We start from the raw sequence: 6,712 nt of genomic DNA, 5'->3' as shown, positions 1-6,712 counted from the left end.
ATGTACTCTGTTTATTATTGTTATTATTACATTTATTATTTTTCTCTATTTATTATTACATTTATTATTTTTCGCTATTAATGTTATTACATTTATTATTTTACTTTATTGTTATGATTGCATTTATTATTTTTCTCTATTATTTTTACATTTCTTATTTTACTCTTATTTATTTATTTTACTTTATTTATTATTATTATTTATTTTATTATTTTATTACATTTATTATTTTACATTATTATTATTACATTCATTATTTTCTCTTTGTTATTATTATTACATTTACATTATTTTACTTTCTTATTATTAAATTTATTATTTTTCTCTATTATTATTATTATTAGATTTATCATTTTACTTTATTATTGTTATTACATTCATTATGTTTCTGTATTATTATTATTACATTTCCAGTATTTTACTTTATTATTATTATTACATTTATTATTATTATTACATTTATTATTATTATTACATTTATCATTTTACTTTATTATTGTTATTATTACATTCATTATGTTTCTCTATTATTATTACATTTCCAGTATTTTACTTTATTATTATTATTACATTTATCATTTTACTTTATTGTTATTATTACATTTATTCTTTTTCTCTATTTATTATTATTACATTTATCATTTCACTTTATTATTGTTATTTTTACATTCATTATGCTTCTCTATTATTATTATTACATTTATCATTTTACTTTATTATTGTTATTATTACATTAATTATGTTTCTCTATTATTACGTTTATTATTTTTCTCATTATTATTGGAAGGATATGTAAGCACATTTACATTGAAGAAGGTTAGAACAATGGTTTAATCAGAGTTGGACAGTTTTACCTTTAATTACAGTTTTATGTAAATACTCAAAACATTTAATTTAATCTCAATTAATGTAATTTTAGTGGTATCTATTTTGATTTTGAAATCTCCCAGTAGCTTGCATCTCCCACCCTCACTTTATACTTGAGTCAGTACGTTTTCCCAGGGTTTTTTGTGGCAAAATTAAGTGCCTCGTCTTATATTCAGGTCGGTTTATACTCGAGTATATATGGTACATTTCTCTCTAGTTCATAGAATCAAAGAGTTGGAAGAGACCTCATGGGCCATCCAGTCCAACCCCCTGCCAAGAAGCAGGAATATTGCATTCAAATCACTCCTGACAGATGGCCATCCAGCCTCTGTTTAAAAGCTTCCAAAGAAATTCAAAGCAGAGTGCTAGCAGAGGATGGGCACCTTTCTTCCCAATTTAAGCTCTCACAGTTTTCTGAAGCTGAGAGTATTTGACTTGCCCCAGGTCAACCATTAGGTTCCCGTTGCTGAGATTCGAATCCTCGTCTTCGTCATGGTCCGATGCTCAAAACACTACACCACACCGTTTCTGGTAGAGAGACGGCAAAACGAGGGCATTGCTTTCCCTATAGGATTCCCTCCGCCATACATTTCCCTTCAATCTCCACATTTCTAGCCTGGCAGTGATTTCGAACTTCAGCCAAGCGTTGAGAAATGCAGTCCTTAGGTCTCCGAAGAAAATGTGCAGACCCAGTTACCAAGGGAATGCGAACACGGCAATCTAATGAAGGGCTAGACATGTGCGTGGTTTTGGGATGCAAAGCATTTGGAGAGGGATGGCCCATTTCATTTGGAGGCAAGGTTCTTATTTGAGGAGGCAATTCCTTGCAGTAGAAGGGACCCACATTCTCCCCAGAGCCTGGAGAATAAAATCCACACACCCCCCCCCACCCCAAAATAAAGAAACCTCTGGCTTATGTAAGTGCTGCTGCCAGGCTGGGAGTGTGTGAGTCAGCCTGAGTGCGCTGTGCAGCAGTGCCGGTTCACACCCAGTGCCCCCCAGGCACACTCCCGCCCCACCGCCAAGGAGTCTTATATAATGCTGGCAGAATGCAACCGCTGCTGCTGCTGGAGGGGGGGGGCATAGTCCCTAATGGTTGCAGCCGCCCGAGGTGCCACTCCAATGGGCAGGTCTCCCCCCTATGCCAGCTGGCCCTGGTGTTTCCCTCCTGCCACTAGCTGGAATTCCCTCCTTCCCTCCCACTCCTTGGGCCCAGTTGTGCCTCTCTGTGTGTGTATTTGTGTAGATGAGATCGCGTGAATGCCCTTTGCAGAACCAAGGGCCCACGGGCAAGCGGTCCTGCTGCTGCCTTAAAAGCTGCCTTCTGCTGACTCTTCTCCTTCTCCTACAGGGATGTCTCCGTTCCCTTCTTTCTCTCTTCTCCTTGGCCTTTTCCTCTTCTAGTTAGCATCATAGCCAAGCTGGGATGAGGAGAAGAGAGGAGGAATCCAGAAGCATGTGCAGAGTGCTTTCTATACATTGCAATGACACTTTGTGCCTATGAGCATGTGCAGAGTGCTTCCTATAATACTAGAACTGGACATGCTCTGTGTTTATGAGGATGTTTAGGGCGCTTTCTATAAGATTATTAGTACACTGAGTTAATGAGCATGTACAGACTATTTTCTATACATTACAGTGACACTTTGTGCCTATGAGCATGTGCAGAGTGCTTCCTATAATACTATAACTGGACATGCTCCTTGCTTTTGAAGATGTATAGGGCACTTTCTGTACTGTGCTAATGAGCATGTACAGAGTGCTTTCTGTTTGTGCCTATAAGCCTGTACAGAGTGCTTTCTGTAATACTATATATGTGCTCTGTGCTTATGAGGCTGTACAGAGTACTTTCTATAAGATTATTAGTACACTTTGTGCCAATAGTCATGTACAAAGTGCTTTCTATTTGTGCCTATGAGCATGTACAGAGTGCTTTCTGTAATATCATTAACTATAATGCTCTGTGCTTATGAGATTGCCCAGAGAACTGTCTATAAGAGTATTAGTACACTTTGTGCCTATGAGCATGTGCAGAGTGCTTTCTATAATACTATAACTGGACATGCTCTGTGCTTATGAAGATGTATAGGGCGGTTTCTATAAGATTATTAGTACACTCTGCTAATGAGCATGTACAGAGTGCTTTCTATTTGTGCCCTTGAGCATGTACAGAGTGCTTTCTGTAATACCATACATGCTCTGTGCTTATGAGGCTGTACAGAGTACTTTCTATAAGAATATTAGTTCACTTTGTGCCTATGAGCATGTGCAGAGTCCTTCCTATAATGCTATAACTGGACATGCTCTGTGCTTATGAGGATGTATAGGACGCTTTCTATAAGATTATCAGTACACTGCCCTAATGAGCATGTATAGAGTGCTTTCTATTTGTGTCCTTGAGCAAGTACAGAGTGCTTTCTATTTGTGGCTATGAGCATGTACAGAGTGCTTTCTATAATACTATAAACTATACATGCTCTGTGCTTATGAGGATGAACAGAGTACTTTCTATAAGATTATTAGTACACTTTGTGCCTATGAGCATGTACAGAGTGCTTTGTGAAACACCATTAACTATACATGCTCTGTGCTTATGAGGCTGTACAGAGTACTTTCTATAAGATTATTAGTATACTTTGTGCCAATGGGCATGTACAAAGTGCTTTCTGTTTGTGCTTATGAGCATGTATAGAGTGCTTTCTGTAATACTATAAACTATACATGCTCTGTGCTTCTGAGGATGAACAGAGTACTGTCTATAAGATTATTAGTACACTTTGTGGCAATAGGCATGTAGCTTTATTGTAAATGACAATTCCAATAAAGAAAACCAAAAACATAAACCGAAAACGCGAACAATAAACAATAACATTATAGTTACACAAAACATATGAATACATAACAAAATAATAATAATAATAATAATAATAATAATAATAATAATATGCACAGGCATAATAATAATGGGTGGTCTACATGTAGTGATTAAAAGGACAAACTTATTAAAACTAATTAAAAACTTGGGCGAGATAAAAGAGGGAAACAGGTAATTTACGGAGGAGGGCTCATTTTAGTGGGAGTTGTGGAATCAAGCTTCCCCATGTAAGCATGAACAGAGTCCTTTTTTCAGTGTACTCACAAAGTAACTCCACACCTTGACTTTTTTTTTTTTTGAAAAAAGAAAGATAGCTGGGGAAAAGGATGGTGAGAGCATGCCAGTAAAACCTTGTTTCTACAAGCATGTACAGAGTGCTTTCTCTTTCCAGCTTTGAGTTTTTTCATGCCTTGACTTGTGGGGTGAAGAGAGCAAGGGGAGAGGATTGTGAGAGCATCACCACAAAGCTTTCTGCCTGTGAGCATCTACAGAGTGTATTTTTCCCTTTCAACTTTTCAATAACTTCTCAACATTTCAGATTTAGAGAGGCAATGGAGGAAGCGGGGGGGGGGGATGAGAGCATAACAGCAAACTTTCATTTTTGCAGGCATGTGCAAAGTGCTTTTTAATTCCAGACATCTGCCACCAATATCTGTGTATGTCGGTGCCTTCAAGTTACTGTTGACCTATAGTGACTTATAGTAAACCCGTTATTCATATGGTCTTATTTCGCAAGGAAACCTCAGAGGTGGTTTTGCCAATTCCCTCTATAATAGAGCCTACAGCACCTGGTCTGTTGCCGATTTACCCTCCAGTATTAATCAGGTGAGCCCCTGGTGGTGCAGCAGATTAAACCGCTGAGCTGCTAAACTTGTTGAATGAAAGGTCACAAGTTTGAATTTGGGGAGCGGCCTGAGCTTCTGCTGTTAGACCCAGCTTCTGTCAACCTAGCAGTTCAAAAACATGCCAATGTGAGTAGATCAATAGGTACCACTCTGGCGGGAAGGTAACCGCACTCCATGAAGTCATGCCGGCCACATGTCCTTGGAGTTGTCTATGGACAACGCCGGCTCTTCGGTTTAGAAATGGAAATGAGCACCAACCCCAGGACTTTACCTTTACCTATAACCAGAGTTGACCCTACTTAGCTTCCAGGAGTAGACAGGATCTGGTGCCTTTAGGATATTTAGGTATCATTCCCTACTTGGAGCCCCTGGTTGCATTATGGTTAAACCCTGACTGTGAGAGCCGTTCAACAGTGGAACTCTCTGCCCCAGAGTGTGGTGGAGGCTCCTTCTTTGGAAGCTTTTAAACAGAGGCTGGATGGCCATCTGTCAGGGGCGATTTGAATGCAATTTTCCTGCTTCTTGGCAGGGGGTTGGACTGGATGGCCTCACCCAACTCGATTCTATGATTCTTGTGCCAGCAGAACTGCTGACCGAAAGGTGGGAGGTTCGAATCCAAGTGAGCTCCTGTATGTCAGCTTCAGCTTCTCATGCAGGGATATGAGAGAAGCCTTCAAACATCTGGGCATCCTTTAGGCAATGTCCTTGCAGACAGCCAATTCTCACAGCAGAAGCAATTTCTCAAGTCGCTCCTGACACGGAAAAAAAATTATTCGCTACATACTTTGAGTTTATAGGTGGAAGAGGAGGAGGTAATGGGAGCATCTGAGCAGTTTTTTCCTTCCACCAAATACTTGTCTCTTCACAATTAATTTTTTGTTGGGAGGAGAGTAGAATGATTGTGAGTATGCATAGAGTGCTTTCTCTTTGTGTTGTCAAAAGCTTCCATGGCTGGAATCAATGGGTTGCTGTGAGTTTTCCGGGCTGTATGGTCATGTTCCAGAAACATTCTCTCCTGACATTTCACCCACACCTATGTCAGGCATCATCAGATATTGTGAGGTCTGTTGGAAATTAGGCAAGTGAGGTTTATATATCTGTGGAATGTCTAGGGTGGAGAAAGAACTCTTGTCTGGTTGAGTACATGTGAATGTTGCATCTTTCCACCTTGATTAGCATTAAATGGGCAAATGGGGTTTATATGTGTGTGGAATGTCCACAGGGTTAAAAAAAAACACCTCTAAAATCAGAACAGTAAATCAAGAGCCAAACTCAAAAAGCTGGGAAATTCCAGACATGAATCAATCAGGGTCAGCTAACACCTCCCAACCAAGGATCCCCCCAAGCTGTCACCAGCCAGGCCTTGAAACTGCAAACTATTAAATGGGAGGGTGCTAGCCTGATCTCTCTGGGGAGGGAGTTCCAGAGTCGAGGGGCCACCATCAAGAAGGCTCTCTCGGTCACAAAGATAGGCAGGTCCTGAACCATTTAGAGCTTTATAGGTAATAACCTGCACCTTGGATTGGGACCGGAAACTTATTCGCAGCCAGTGGAGCTGTTTAAACAGGGGGGTTGACCGCTCCCTGTAACTTCCTCCAGCTAACAATCTGGCTGCCGATCTTTGGACCAACTGGAGTTTCCGAACCGTCTCCAAGGGCAGCCCCACGTAGAGTGCATTACAGTAATCCCATCTTGTGGTAACTAAGGCGTGGACCACCATGGTCAAGTCAGACTTCTCGAGGTATGGTCACAGCTGATGCAAAAGCTTTAACTGTACGAAGACCGTCCCAGCCACCGCTGACACCTGAGCATCAAGCGCTAGCGCTAGATCCAGAAGGACTCTCAAACAGCGGACCTATGTCTTCAGGGTGAGTGTAACCCCATCAAACATTGGAGCTTCTTACCCTCTTGGGTAGTTTTGGCCACCTGTAGCCTCAGGAATGGATCCTGCAAGGAGAAGGAGAGGTGCCACTGAGGCCAGCACCTCCAGTTTGCCCCTGGGCAGGTATTTCACAAAATGGGGAGCTATTTGGGCTCCATGAGGCTGAGCAGTGAGAAATAGTCTCTTCCCTGGGCACCATTCTTCCATTGATGGCAAGGAAGGGAGAGCTTCCCTTTCCACTTT

The sequence above is a fragment of the Anolis sagrei genome, chromosome Y (genome assembly GCF_037176765.1).
Source record: "Anolis sagrei isolate rAnoSag1 chromosome Y, rAnoSag1.mat, whole genome shotgun sequence".
In the NCBI taxonomy this organism is placed as follows: Eukaryota; Metazoa; Chordata; class Lepidosauria; order Squamata; family Dactyloidae; genus Anolis; species Anolis sagrei.
Note: the sequence above shows the minus strand (reverse complement) of the source record.